The sequence below is a fragment of the Balaenoptera physalus genome, assembly GCF_965194825.1.
Source record: "Balaenoptera physalus genome assembly, chromosome: 4".
Lineage (NCBI taxonomy): Eukaryota > Metazoa > Chordata > Mammalia > Artiodactyla > Balaenopteridae > Balaenoptera > Balaenoptera physalus.
Genome location: NC_138891.1, coordinates 29,362,080 through 29,377,853, shown reverse-complemented (window position 1 = coordinate 29,377,853; position 15,774 = coordinate 29,362,080). Strand labels below are relative to the sequence as shown.

The following is a 15,774-nucleotide window of genomic DNA, read 5'->3' as shown; positions in this document are numbered from 1 at the left end:
GTAATCTCTATCAAAATCCCAATGGCAGTTTTTTTTTTTACAGAAATGGAAAAATCCACCCTGAAATTCATATGGAATCTCAAGGGACCATGAGTAGACAAAACAATTTTGACTAGAAAAAGCAGGCTGGAGACCTCACACATCCTGATTTCAATACTTACTACAAAGCTATAGTAATCAAAGCAGTATATTACTGGTATAAAGACAGACATATAGAGCAATGGATCACAAGAGAGAGCCCAGCAATAAACCTTCACATATTTAGTCTAATACTCTTAAAGTTACACAATGGAGAACAGATAGTCTCTTTTAAAAATGGTATTGGGAAAACTGGATATCCACATGCAAAAAGATGAAGCTGGATCCACCTTATGCCATACGTAAAAATAACTCAAAGTGATTAAACCCTAAATGTAAGACCTGAAACTGTAAAATGCCTAGAAGAAAACATAAGGGAAAAGCTTCATGCTATTAGATTTTGCAGTGATTTCTTGGATATAACACCAAATGTACAGGCAACAAAGGCAAAAATTGACAAATAGGACTACATCAAATTAAAAAAATTCTACATAGCAAGTAACAATCAACAGTGAAAATGCAACCTACACAATGGGAGAAAAAACAAAAAATATATATGATAAAGGGTTAATATTCAAAATATTTAAACAACTCCTAAATCTCAAAAGAGCAACCAGATTTAAAAATAGGCAAAGGACCTGAATAGATATTTTCAAAATACATGTATATAAATGGTCAACTAGCATTTGAAAAGAGGCTCAATAAAACTAATAATCAGGGAAATGCAAATCAAATGTTAAATGTTACCATGCTAAAATGTTACCTCATATTTGTTAGGATGACCACTATGAAAAAAATATGTGATGGTGAGGATGTGGAGAAATTTGAACTCTTGTGCACTGTTGGTGGGAATGTAAAATGGTGCAGCCACTGTGTAAAACTGATGGAGTTTCCCAAAAAACTTAAAAATAGAATTACCATATGATCCAGCAAACCCTCTTCTGGGTATATGTCAAAAAATAGAAGACAAGGTCTTGAAGAGATATTTACACACCTATGTTCATAGCATCATTATTCACAATAGCCAAGAGGTAGAAGCAAGCTAAATGTCCATTACAGGTGAATGGATAAAGAAAATATGATTATATGTGTGTGTATATATATATTTATATATATCTGTATATATATCAGCCTTAAAAAGGGAAATACTGTCATATGCTACAACAAAAATAAATCCTTGAGAACATTATGCTAAGTGAAATAAGCCAGTCACAAAAAGATAAAAACTGAATGATTACACTTATAAGAGGTACCCAAAGTAGTCAATTTCTTAGAAACAGAAAGTAGAATGACGGTTGCCAGGGCTTGAGGGGAGGGAATAAAGGGGGTTGTTCAGTGGATAGAGTGTTTCAGTTTGGCAAGACCAAAAACTTCTAGGGATCTGTTGCACAGTATACGTATAGTTATACTTAAAATTGTGAAGATGGCAAATTTTATGTTATGTATTTTTTACCACAATGAAAAAGTACCCATAAAAAAGGGAAGAAACACTGATGAAATTTTGTGAACAAGAATATTAAGTTGACAGCTTCTTTTTAAGTTGTGAATGTCATTATATCCTTTAAAAAAGTTTTCTGACCTAGGTATTGATTACACTTAATGAAATTTTAAGGAAGTATGTACTTAGATTCTTGTGGGATAAGCTATAGTTTGTAAATCTGTATGCATCAAATCAATATTCTGGTTCTGCTTTGTCTTATTGCCTCACATGAAGCTAGGTAACATATTTGCCTTAAGTTTGGATGTGGGGTTAGAATGCTCTGACTTAAAGTATAGACATAGAGAAACATTTTTCTGAGAGGTGATTGGGGCCCCTCCAAGGTCTTTCTACAGATGTGGACTTGTGATTTGTGAGGACTGACTCTGTGGATAGCAGCAGGATTTATTTAAAGTTGGTTAATAATTTTCTTGAGCAATGCTGGGGAGACTAGTAATTTCCCAGAATTTTTCAAATTTATGATTCAGAAAGGAAAATGTAACTCCTTTCTTTTCAATTTGTTTTTTAAGGTTGGAATTTCTTCTTTGAGAGATGCTATCATATTTTCTCTCTTTCAACAAATGTAAAGGAAAAAAATCTAATAAAAGACATCTCCAAGTTGGCAGAATTCATGTGGCAAGCCCCCTTTGATTTGTGCCACTGGTAATAATACTGTTCTTAGTTTCTTTTCTTGTCTGTGACTCATTCTTTTCAGTAAAGGCAGAGTGCTGGAGTAATTCCGAAGAGGAGGTAGAAAAGGAAAAAATGAAATGTGTGTATGACTGAAATGGATTTGAGTCAGTATTATTTTGGGCCTTGGCATTGTTCTTAGCCCATTCATCAAGTAATGCAATCTATCAGAAAATAAAAATTTAGCACTGGTTCTGCCAAGAAGTACTATGACTGGGTATTTTTTCTGAGCTAATCTTTATAATCTCATAGTCTAAGGTCAATTCTATTCAGTTTGCATGTTCATTAGAATTGTCTACTGTAGTTAACTTAATTCATAGTATCTTATTTAATTGTTTTGCATGTGCTATGGCCTCAGAAGATGTATTTTTATGTCTCCAAGGCTGAGATATATCTGCTTATTAAAAATTTTACTTTTTTTGGTAGCCCTGTGAGGACTGAGGCCATAACTGTCTTGTTTGCAGTTATCTCTCCAGAAGTAGCACCATGTCTGGAACACAGCCTATGTTCAGTAACAACTACTTTAAAGAAATAAGTGAATGAATCATAGGTGAATCTGGAGAGTGCTCCTTCTTTCTACTCTGCTTAAGACTTTTAGATAAGGAATATAAATCTAACAAACCCTGTGGGAAGCTGGTAACCAAACAGCAACTTAAATTTCAAAAGTTTGTATCAAAATATTTTTGAATGAGAGTGAGTCTCTTCATGGCCAATTGTTATTTCACTTACCAAACAAAGATGTAGAAAAGCTCACTTGAATGCCAGCCCAAGGTCTGAGGGGGGCAGCCGGAGGCTAAATGCAGAGAGCTGATTTTTGGAATGCTTCATAGAGAATGGGTACTACAAACTTATTACAGAGTGCAAGTCATAAAGACAATAGGAGAAACAATATGCACTGCTTGCTGGCAATGGTAAAAGATCTGTTTACTCTTGATAGTTTCTTCTAAGTTTCATCTGTAGCAGCTCTAGTTTCTTTCTACCAAAGAGCCATGAGGAAGGTGAATACAGGTAATGTCAACCGTGATCCCTCAAATGGCAAGCATTAGTGGTCCTGGAACACCAAGTATGGATTCTTTGTTAATTTAAGCAAATTCAATGTAAATTATTCATCGTATTCATCACCTTTCAAAACAGAAAGCCAGTCTCATCTAATAGGTCTAATAGGTCCAACATTGGCCAAAGAAGAAATAGTGCTCCTTACCTATTGACCATTCAACTAGAAGGGGCCATGTGTAAGACACAAAGAGTTCTTAGAAACACATTTTCCACTTTGAAAAAGTTTAGAATCTAGTAATATGACAAGGTTATATGCATAGAAATATAACAGTAAGGTGAAGGGATCAACACTAAACTGAGATAGTAGATAGGCTTGAGTTGTCCTGAAGTCCAAAGTCGGGGATCCGTGTGGTCAGGAAAGGCTTTAGAAAGGAGGAAGAGCTAGTGGTGTTCCATTAAATGTGGATAATTACGTCTGTAACTAGAGAAGACTTTGTCGGAAAAAAACTCTCCCTTGCTTCAATCATTCTTCCACCGGTAAATAAAACCAATCCATGCCCAAATCATAATACATATAATATCTTTTGAGAACCTTTAAAATGAAAATATATTTATTTGTGAGACTATTTTATATTCATGGTATATAAAACCAAAAAGTTACCAAAACTGCATGCAGTTTGTTTTCTTGGCTAAAGTATATCTTTTTCCTCCCAAAACCATGTACAGTATTGCATATTCTAGTCAGTTTTCTGGAATATGCAGTGTATGCCTTAATCTGTGATCTTCTGCCTTGGAATTGTTCACTAGAATTTTTATCATAATTACGCTTGTAAAGTTCCGCTTTTTATCACACTCATTAGCAGCATGTAGCTACCTCATTTTATTGAGTTAAAATAATTTTGTTATGCATCATTTTTGATAGATAAATACTATATATCAAATATAGAAAGCAAATGGTTCAAGATCCTACTTGAATTACAATATTTTACTTTTAAGGAATAGGAACATGCTTCAGTTACAAATTAATGTTAATAATTTATTGAGGAACAGTTACAGGAAGTAGTCTAGGGCAATAGGAGTTAATAAATACACATCCAATGTCACTGCCCCAAAGCCTAAATTTGTCAAGAGAAGTAACCAGGACCTTTCTGCTGAGTTATCACAACTGAATTGTGTAGAGTTAAGAGTCCAGTCCAGAGACAGAACAACAAACACAGTCATCTGAGTAGGGGTCACACAGGTATCAGCATTGCGGTGAGCAGATCAGTCAGCAACAAGAGAGGCCATGGTCATGAGGGCAGGAGGAAGCCATAGGTCAAAGCCACAGAGTGGAAGAGGGAATTGGGGCCAGAAGGAAGCCTTTACCACCTGATGGTACTTTCTGGTTTCTTCTTTTCCATCATAGTTGCAACACAGGTGATTCTGAGGTCCTAGGCACTTTTCAAGGGTATGTGTCAAGTTTTAATATTTTAAACATTCATTCCAAGGCACTAACTCAAATAAACCCTCCGTGTTTAACTTATTATTAGTTATGGGGTGAAAAATAAGTGACAATGGAAGAAAAATAGGCCTTTTGCTAGCCCATAGTGTATCTTTTATGAGGGTTAGAAATTAGTGCCCCTTCCACCTAGACTGGTGAACAAAGTGTATTAGTCAAGATTTTCCAAAGAAACAGGACTATTGGGATATATATACAGAGAGAGATTTACTCTAAGGAACTGGTTCACACAGTTGTAGAGGCCCGGTGGGACCAGAATCTGATGTGTCTGGCTGGTGGGCTGGAGACTCAGGGAAGTATTGCTGTTCAAGTCCAAAGTGACTCTGCTGGCAGAGTTACTTCTCTAGGTGGTCAATCTTTGTTCAGTTAAGGTCCCAACTAATTGGATGAGGCCCAGCCACATGATGGAGGGTAATCTGCTTTACTCAAAATCCACGGATTCAAATATTAATCTTATCCAAGCAAACACCTTCACAGAAATATCCAGAATGATGTTTGACCAAATATAGAGGCACCAAGGCTTAGCCAGCCTGATGCATAAAATGAACCATTACACGAGCACAGGCTGGATTTCAGCTCACCTTCTCCCCTTTTGTCAGGTGCCCACGTATAGAGAAAACAGCACAAGTCTCCACGGTGGGCTGGGTTTTGGTAGCACTGTTTCAGGCCATATGCCAGTATGGGTGGGGACCACCACAGCTGGCTCATTTTGTAACTAGTAGACTAATTAGTGGCCAGAGGGCTCTACACGTGGCCATGACCAACTTCTCCTTGCAGAGAGGAGGAACTGGGAGGAACTGGACTTTTATAAATGTGACTTGTTCACACAAGCAGAATAGACAATGGCTGGTTACAGGGTGCTTATAAAGCTGAAATTGAATTCTGGTTCTGCCACTAACTTGCTAAGGGATGTTGGGTAAATCATTTTACTTTTCTGGGTCTGGGTTTTCTTCTTTGAAAAACCACAGGTTTATAATTCAAAAAGTCCCATTTCTGACATGATGCATCAGATATATTGGCCTTAACATAATCGGTTTTTGTCCTTAACTAACCGCTAATGACTAGGAAATGATTCTTTTATTGAAATCAGATATAAGCGAAAGCCTGTTTTCTCAGCTGATTTCTAAACCATTTGATGCTCTTCTTTATTTAAAGGAGAACTTACACAGTAAAACTATCAGCAATTAATGTGAAAAATTTGGAAGAAAAATTCATTTTCAGGTGAAGAAGCAATTTCATAAAGTAATTTTATCAAATGCAAAAAGCTTGAATGAGGTTCATCTTCTGCTTGACAAAAAGTGTAATATTCACTTCCCTTCTTAGTTAGATCAGTATCCATTAACTTTTAAGGTTTGGTTCCACAAATTCAAAGGAGCAATGAAATAAACTTTAAATTTTTAATATACAATCTATTTGAAGTCACTTCAGAACATAAATAGTAATCAGGAAGAGAGATGTTATTTACTTTTTCCTCATTTGCACTTCTCTTTGGGAAACCTTCTCATATATTGGGATTCTCCTTGGACCATTGATACTTCTTGATGGATCCTCTTACATTTCCTTCTCAAGTTGCTTAAAATTTTTCACAGAAAATACCTATTCATACTCCTGATAGTCAGGTTAGATAAACAAGACAAGTATACCCTTTTATGCAACCTCACCTTACCAGAATATGCTGTAACATGCTATACACAATGTGATTAATTATGTGGAAAATATTTGGAGTTTTAAAGCTTTGTCAGGTGTTTCAAAGAACTTTATAAGAAGTTTATCATGGAATTTCAAAAAGATTAGGTCCAAAAAGACTTTATAAAGTAAGACTTTTAAGGGGATATATATATATTTTTACAAACATACAGAAATGTTAACACCCCAAAGTGTGCTGCACATTTTAGCAATGGAATCGGGAATCTGATGAGCTGATTTCATAGGGTTGCTACCGCTTAGAACATTTTTGGAACTCCATTCATGGGACTGACTTTAGAGCTAGTTTATGAACCACACAAGGAAATTAGTTTTATTACTTTATTGTCACACCTCATATATTTCCGTTCTCACATTCCTCACAGTTGGGCATCTTCCCCATCTCAGACAGATTTTGCATTTTCCCCATTTCATACTGTCCTTGCAAATACATCTCCCAAAGAATGAATGTTTGCTGTAGATATATTCACAGCTATATGCAAGTAGATAAAATATGGTGCAAACTCAAATAGAAAATATGGTACATTACCTGGCAGAGTACTCTATTATACAAAATAGCTTCTCTAATTGAGGTGGACAGAAAATTCCGTTTTTCTAAATTTAAAACCCACGGAAGAATTTGTGTGTTAACATTGTTGTAACCTGTTGGCTTGGGTGTCTTCTCCTGAGAAAATCTGATTTTATCTAAAACACTAACAACAAACAAAAGACTAAAAACTTATTGATGATTCAAAATAGCATGAGGAAGTATGGCTTTGAATGTAAGTATCCTTGTTAAAATGTAGAAATAAAATATTTTAATTACACAATTAAGTGAGGAAATGGGGTATGTTTGCAAAAATGTGAGATAATCTATAGGAATAAAAGTTTTCTTATTTTAACTTTGATTTTCCCAGCATCTTCTTCCAAAACCTCTTAGTAGCTTTACAAAGAACAAAAATCATCAGGAGAGGGAAATGCGAACTGTTTTAGTTTACTCATATCCAGGCTGTGTATTTCCCTGTCTTTGGTTCATTGAGGCAATATCACAGCATGGCCTCTAGATAAAACAAGCAAAAGATAACACAGAATACACCAAACTAGAGTAGGTCAATTAAAAAAACTTATTAACACGCAATTAAAGCTCAGTAGTTTTTTCTTTGTGTCAGTTTGTGTACAGTATTCAGTGGAGAGTTTAGCATGTTCGGCCTATTCTTTCCCCAGGTGTCATTTACTGGAAATGCCTGAGGAATATTGGAGAAGAATCAGAAGCAACCAAAGAAATTATTGTAAATTTGCCTTGTGTTATAAATGAATGAATTTTCTCATTAAAATGAGTTCTTATCCTATACTTAGTTAAAAGAAGATAGATCTTGGTATAAATGTACCAAACCAGAAAGCAATGCCTCTGAAAATGGCATATCCAAGGCAAGATCCATTGTGAAAGTGAGCAAAGGCTGAAGTTTTATTAATAATGGGCCAATCCTATGGTGAGCCCGGGTGGGTAAACTGCTATCTGGAAGTAGACTGTTCACTCATGTGAAGTGAATTAACACTGCCTGGGCACCAGGGTACTATTAGGTGCATTGAAACAGCTGATTTACTATGGGCATCCTGGTGCCCTTGCACACCCGGCATCTCTATAGGATCGGACATAATGAAATTGTATGGTGCCAAGAAGCCAGACCTTACAAATTTTAGGCAATAGTCCAGGGACGTGGTAGGGACTCATGACAGTTAAATCAGCTGGGGTGCTCCTCTAGCCATAGCAGAAATTTCTTCTTTAATCTTGGAAAGCAAAGAAATTAGAGCTAGCAAATCATCCCTCATGATAAGTCACCCAAACCTTTCTTTTATTTGTTATCATGGGATTGTTGCAAGCTCTCTTCTTGCTCACTGGGAGAAAAAAAGGAAACAAACCGAAGGTTTTCTTTATTCCTTTAAGCAGAGAACCAGAGAGGAAGTTGACACCTATTAAAGGTAATCCTTATGAAGTTTGTTTCTCATCTTAGGCTACCTAAAAAAAAAAAAGAAGAAAAAATCATCGTAGCTAGATTAACAGGTAGGTGAAAAGGAAGCAGCAAATCTTCATAAAAATGGAGGATTCTAGTCTTAAATCATGTCCCCACTGCCCACCTACAAATTAAGCAGAACATGCGCTAATAAAGCTGATTGTATTGAAAAATAAATTATTTAGAATAGAGATATAACCACTTTTTTTTTTCGTAGTAGGAGTCATGTGGAAATAGGTTAAATTAGTTATGAAAGAAATAAGTGCTTCTTTAATTGGTGGTATGAATTAGTTTGATAACATTGGTGCCATTGTGATTTTCATTCTTTTTTAATCTAGTGTGTAAAACTTACTCAGCTATTAATTTCAAAGACTTTGTGAAGTGTTATAACTAACTGGGAGTGAACCAAGATTCATTTGGAATCCTGCTCATAAAGGCTGGATATATTTGAGTTTTAGGATGACTATAGAGAAATACACAAACACGTGTAATTTTATCTAGCAATTTGGTGGCCCAGCAAAAGTAGGAATGCTCTGTTAAATCTGGGAAAATTATACTAGCATTATTTTGACTTCCAACCTGAGAGGCCTTTGTCCATCTAATTCCATGGTTTTATACATGAATTTTTATGAATATGGAGATTATACCTCAAACTAAAGTAGTATCCAAATTTATCTCATCATTAAATGATTCCTCTTTGAAAAAGGAAAACATATTCACTTATTCTGCTTATCCTTGAAAGACAGCAGAAGCCAAACTGTTATAAAATTATTTTGGCTGAAATACAAAATGAACAAGTTGCGTTCTTTAAAGCTGACACATGCTAGGAGCAATCATCCTGATTTTCTGCTAAGCACGAGTCATGCTAATTTCTGCCATCAACAAATTTGATTAAATTCAAAGAGGGTAAACATCTTTTTCCCTAACTTGCAACATTCTTAATGTTTAGAAACAGAAAATTTGTCAACCAGAGATGGGCTTTCCTAATATGAAATTGAAGCTATATCTTTTTAAAACACTCAAAATGAAACAAAAGGTCTTTTCTCACATTTCCTTTCACTTCTAGGCAAAGAGAGTGTGTTGCTGATCATGTGTTTACTTCGCTTTTTTTTTTTTTCTTCTTCTGCTGTTCAGTTAAGTCTATTTAGCCCTAGGGATAATTTTATCCCTCCTATCCAAATCATTTTAGAATCGAAGGCCAGTGCCAAAACATCTGGTCTAGAAAGTTAAAAAAAAAAAAATCAGTTTAGATGCCTGTCAAATCTGAATAAATTAACAAAATATTTGATTTTGTATTTGAAAATTAAGTTACTTTTGCAACTTTTCAGTCTGACATTTTTCCTTTTTTGAATCCTCAGACCCCCAAAATAAGTACTATATAATTAGTGTTCATTTAGAAAACAGTATGTTGAAGACACGTATCTGGAATACCCCAACATATAGTGATGTCCAGTAGGAAGCTGCTCTGAGAAGCTCACTGAGGTGCTCTTGGAAACTGAATGTGGAAGACAGGGTTTCTGAAACTAAGTTATTTGGGACTCCTAGAGCCTTGCTATCACCCTGCAGTAGATACAGAGAAGAAATCTACCAGTTAAATGTTTTCAAATGATGCCCTTAGATAATTTAAGTTTTACACGCACCAGTGACATTATAACAAATACAGATTCCCATTGTTGACACTGATCAAAATGCAAAAGGCCAGAATTTGGGGTTACAACTGGGGAAAAGATAACAGAAATTATATTTTAAGATCCATCTTGGAAAATTAATATTGAGGTCATTTTCTAGTTATGTTTTAAAAAAGTAGTTTATCATTTCAGAACCAACACAAAAATAGACGCCACCATCTCATAAAATAAACATGCAGTGAAAGGGTAACACACGCATTAGCCACAAACTGAGTCTGTAGCCGATACAGGATGATGAGAAGGAATTCTCAGTATGGTGTGATGCGTGATCGAAGCCATTAGCCATATGGTGCAGTGTGAAGAGGGTGTCTGCGACGGAATAACAGTTGTATGTTATATGGTTTATTAAATAATTATGCAATGGCAAGCAATGCTTTTTTAATTATTGGCTGTTGTAAAATATTTTTGTTAATCTAGCTGCATTTACCAGGTTGAAAGATGCATGTTTCATCACGTCTCCACGCTTCCTATCTGCTTTGTGTGTGGAATGGAAACCGGCTGCCATATTGAAGATTTAGGGCACATCTCTTGTATCATACTGTGTGTCATCAAGGTATGCCACAGGGCATTTAGAAAAATAGGGACTCGTTCCTTTTAGAGTTGCCTTCCCACCTGCCACCTGTCAGTGCAGACACACTGTATGTGGGTTAGAGAATGTGCTATTTTTATGTAATTTCCATGGAATGAGACAGTGGAGCATTAAGACATCCCAATGAGAAGCAACAACAGTCACTAAAATATCTGGATATTTTGCTGTGTGATGCTGTGCCAATGCCTATTTGGATACTTGCTTTTTTAGACTGAAGACATTATCCTGACTCATTTCTATTTATAGTAATTTTTCCTCCATGTTAATTTGTATTACCTTCTTTTGTTTACCTCCAACCTATATGGCTTTGTCAGGTGAATCACACTTTGTTAACCATTCAGACTGCTCTGGTCTACACTAGATAGTTACTTAGATATAGTATGCTGGTTCTGCAAGGTGGGATCACCAGAGGACCGGTGGCAATATCATGGTTAAAGCAGTGAAAATCCTGTGATTGCGCTATGCCCCAATGGGACTGCAGGGCAGCTGCATATGCCACTGAGAGAGATGTCATAGCTCAGTGAAATGCACTGGAGCTACAGCATACTTTTGCTTGTACCAGCCTACTCTCAGCTAAAGCAATTACAGTATCTTTAAAACATGAGTGTATGCTTTCATGCATGGTTATCTTAAAGACATCTTAGAATTTTGAAAATTTAATTTAGAGTTTGTACATGATAGTTGGGTAAAAACACTGAAAAAGTAAAGCTAATCTAGGTACAATATTGACATTGCAGATAATATCCATGACCTTACTGCAAAGTTATGCCAATATTTCTCTGCCTTGGTACTTCAAGGCTGAAATAGTGAATATATTCTGAATATCATTTTTAATATGTAAGTACTTACGTAGAATCCCTTATGCTAAGGCTTCCATCATATTCAAAGAAGAAAAAGAAAAGGAAATTAAGAATAGTCATTAGGAGAGTTTGTCAGTATTTCAGTCTTCTCCTGTCAAACAGAGGAGGATTGCATTTCCTCTCAGCCTTGATGTTCATTTGGCCGAGAGCCTCTCTGTCCGATGAAACTTGGGGCAGAAGTCGTTACTAACCAACGTGTAATTCACCATGGCGTCTTCCCACTAGCAGGGTGACCAGAGACATTCCAGATGGGAGAATCCCCTTCTGCCTTAGTCTCTAAGTGAGGACAACATGAAACAGAGGTTCTGGGAACATTCTAGCCCTTGATGGACAATGCAGCACAAGGGAGGAATAAATCCGTGTTGTTTTAAACCACTGGGATTCTTAAGGTTTTTCGTTGTTTGTTACTGACTAACAACAACAAAAAATAGATGATAATCCCAGGGATTTCATAGATATTAGTACTTAGGACAAGGTTAACGATAAACATCATATTTAAATTCACTTTAATAAATAATATTAGGCACGTCAGATTATTTGGAGTCTCCTACCCCATTTGTGAGGCTGGTGTGCCAAGATGGGTTCCCAGAGACCTCCGTGGCTCACTGCGGGTCTGAGTGCAGTGGGACAGTGATAATTCTCTCTTCCATCACTTCTGCTCTTGAGCACCCTGGTGGGTAACTCCAAGTGAGTCGAACAAATATTATTTTCATATGATGGAATAAAGTTTGGGAAGTGCTGGGATATATGTGATATGCGGTGTGGCAAAAGTCATGCCTATGGTGTGGGTGAAGAACAAAAGTTTTCTAAATATTGATAAAATAAAAAACATCTGAGGTGAGGAGAGAGTAAAATAATATTTAGGCCTTCTTATCTTTAAATTGATCAAATTTACCAAATAATTGCTAGTTCTCCGGTTTTACTTGGCTTGTGTACAGATTTGCTAATCCATTTATTCATCCAGGCAGCCAACCAATCAAAAATTTTTGAGTGCCTATTGTATGTTACAGGGACTGAGCAAAATGGTGAGGATAAAGACATGTGAACCTTCTTTTCATCCCTCCAGGAACCAATATTTCCATTGGAAAGGAAGATAATTAATTACAGTAGAATGTAATATGTGATGCTATACGTAAATACTATGTTCCAAGCACTCTCCTACAATTTAATTTTGTTTAATCTTCAAAGGAACTCAATGGGGTAGATAATATTCCCTTCACTGTATATAGATAAGGATACTGGTTCTCAGAGAGCTTAAATCATTTTTTTCAAAGTCCTACTACTAACAAATATTGGAAAATGGATTTGAATCCAGTACTGTAGAGAAGATTATGTGCACATTGATAAAGACTACCTTTGCTTATACAATTACCAAAGGGTTCCTGCCAAGATGGTCTGTCCTTTGCTTATCGTTAGGCTCAGGCATAATATTGGGCTTTAATTCATCCTCAGGATTCTCTGAGTTTGAGACCATGTTCAGGTCCCCACCCAAAGAGTAAACTTTTTTTGCCCAGTGGACACACACACAATCTGGAAGGAAACAAACTATTCTGGTGCAGTATTTTTTCTTTGTTCTAGGACGGGATGGAGTTAGGGAGATTGAAATCTGAGTTGGTAGTTAAAGGGAGTTTAGCCTCGTGTGAAACGTTTTGTTTTTCAATAACATATTTAGATATTAAATACGTTCTTACAATTTATTAGAATTTTCTAGATACTTTTATTTAGGTGTGAGGCTTGATGCTCCACTTTTTCACAGTCATTTTGTTTCCAGAATCCTTGACCTTGCCCTGCTCAGCGGCAATTTTCCTTTCATCTTGAGTCTTGGTCCTTTATTTCTTCATTGTAAAATGAGAGCAGGGGTTGCACCCTGTTACATATATACGGTTTCGGGGGCTCTAATGTTGTATGATTTCTTTAGCTTTTGGAACTGGTGGGAGTGCTAACTGGCCTGATTCTTGTCATGTTTTAAAAGTATGTACACATAGAAAATGAATTTTTTTTTAGTTAATTTTAAGATCACATAGCCAGTGACAAAATCACAGGCAGAATTCTGTCTTTTCGCTCCTTCAGAGGTTTCTTTTGTAATGCACTGGGCAGTCTCTCATTCGCCAAAGTCCTTGGGAGACATTTGGGTTTATTTCTGTGTATGATATATTGTTTCAAGTGATTTGAGTTTCCTGGCATCTGGAATGAGGTAGGGCACTAAATATTTGTTTTTATTACCAGATTATATGCAGTGCTTTATTCCACACTTTTTTCTCAGCCTAGTATTTCTTGTGTGTGTGCACACACGTGCACGCACATGCACTGAACAACAGAGAAATATCAATACTGGCTAACAGGTGTCTGTGATTTCCTCTCTCCCACCTTAAAGAAATAGAAACATCTTAAAACAACACGGCAACACAACTGTGTATTTCTCACTTTGGCAAATAAATAGTAATGGAAGATAAAGGAGAAGGACAGAGTCAGGTGGCAGGTGTTTATGAGAAATTCTGGGGTAATAAATTAAGATTGTATATATTGCATTTATATTCTTACATTTCCCAAGAGTAGTTCTGGATATGAGCACCCAAGAATGGGATTTAATGTGAAACCTAAGAAGGGTGTCTTAATTGCACAAATATTTGCTTAAAGATTAAATATAGAAATAAGAAAAATTTAATTGAGGAACAAGGCAGAAGTTCATGACAAGTTCTATCAAGCTTCTCATGATGGCAAATGTTTACATTCTAAGCCTTTCTCCCCCATTATAAACAACCTGATTTTCATTGATGAAAGCAGCTGGCAGAGACTGCTGAACCAGTTATTTTATTTTATCAGGCACTGCTAGCCGAGATACCACTTTCATTTTTGCCAGCATTTGTAGTGTAAATGAGGAGCAACCTATCATAAAATAATGCTAAGAAGATCAAAGGAAGCAATCCCTACTACCAAGCTAAAATCATTCTGGGAAAATGTTTTTGATTATGCTTAATAATGTAATCAAGCCAGAAACCTGCCTAGAAGTTGGAGTTATTAGCAGAATTACTGCTAATATTACAGGGTACCTAATAGGCAGTACTATGGCAAGAAAGTTCCGGACTTATAAATATGCGGGGTTAATAAAATATTTACAAAGAGCTGTATAGTTTTGCTTAGAGTACTATGTATATTTTCTCAGAAAAACAAACCGGTGTTACAACTGAAGATTTAGAATTAAGGCAGGAAGAGGAAAGAATAAAAGGATGAAGACCAAAAGGGTCATTTTTTTTTTTTAATCTTTGATTTCATTCTTTAAAGACCAATTTCTTTCTGTCCCCTGTGGGAGGGGGTGAAAAAAAACATTCTTAATAGCAAAATCATTCTAAGACTTTTCTGATTCATTTTATATTTAGCAGATTACAGCTTTAGCCATCAGTAGGAAAGAACCTCACAAACTGACAGACCTGAAGTCATGTCCTTTGATTGTAATTGACAGAAAAAGCATTTAAGGTAAAGAAAAAAAAATATTTTATTCATCTTTGATTACAGTGATGTGATTTGGTGACATAATACAGCTGGGAACTGATGCAAGAAAGGCAATAATTTCTACTTGAGGGTTTGAAATGATGTAGCCCTTTAGTCATCTTCCTACCAACGCTTCCAGCTACAATAGTCTCCTTGATGGCGGCTAGACAAATAGATATACAGCTTGTTAGAATTTAAAAGGCAAACAGCTCTAAAATAACGTTTCTTAAGGAAGTGTATTTCAGCATTAAATGCTTGACAACTACACATTTGACTGGACCTAAAATTAAATCTATTCAATTTAAACATTTTACGGTACAAAGACAAAAATACCCCCATTTAAGCAACACTTTCTTAAAATAATGGAAAATAAATGGTTTATCCACAATAGCTCTCTAAAGAGATACATTTCTTTTGTTTTTCTTTTTGGATATCAGTGACTGTGTATGTTTCTAAACCCATCCAATATGATTTGGGGTAGTATTTTTAAACTTTTTTTTTTAATTTAAAAAAAATTTTAGTTTAGGCTGTGTTGGGTCTTCGTTTCTGTGCGAGGGCTTTCTCTAGTTGCGGCAAGTGGGGGCCACTCTTCATCGCGGTGCGCAGGCCTCTCACTATCGCGGCCTCTCTTGTTGCGGAGCACAGGCTCCAGACGCACAGGCTCAATAATTGTGGCTCACGGGCCTAGTTGCTCCGTGGCATGTGGGATCCTCC

The 15,774-nt window shown here is 36.1% G+C and overlaps 1 protein-coding gene across 1 annotated transcript in view; it reads right to left on the bottom strand.

The window, feature by feature from the left end:
* The window catches only part of LOC309660538 (uncharacterized protein), a 701,196-nt gene that overhangs the window by 540,070 nt on the left and 145,352 nt on the right, over positions 1-15,774 (bottom strand). The gene's annotated exons all lie outside the window — the stretch shown is intronic.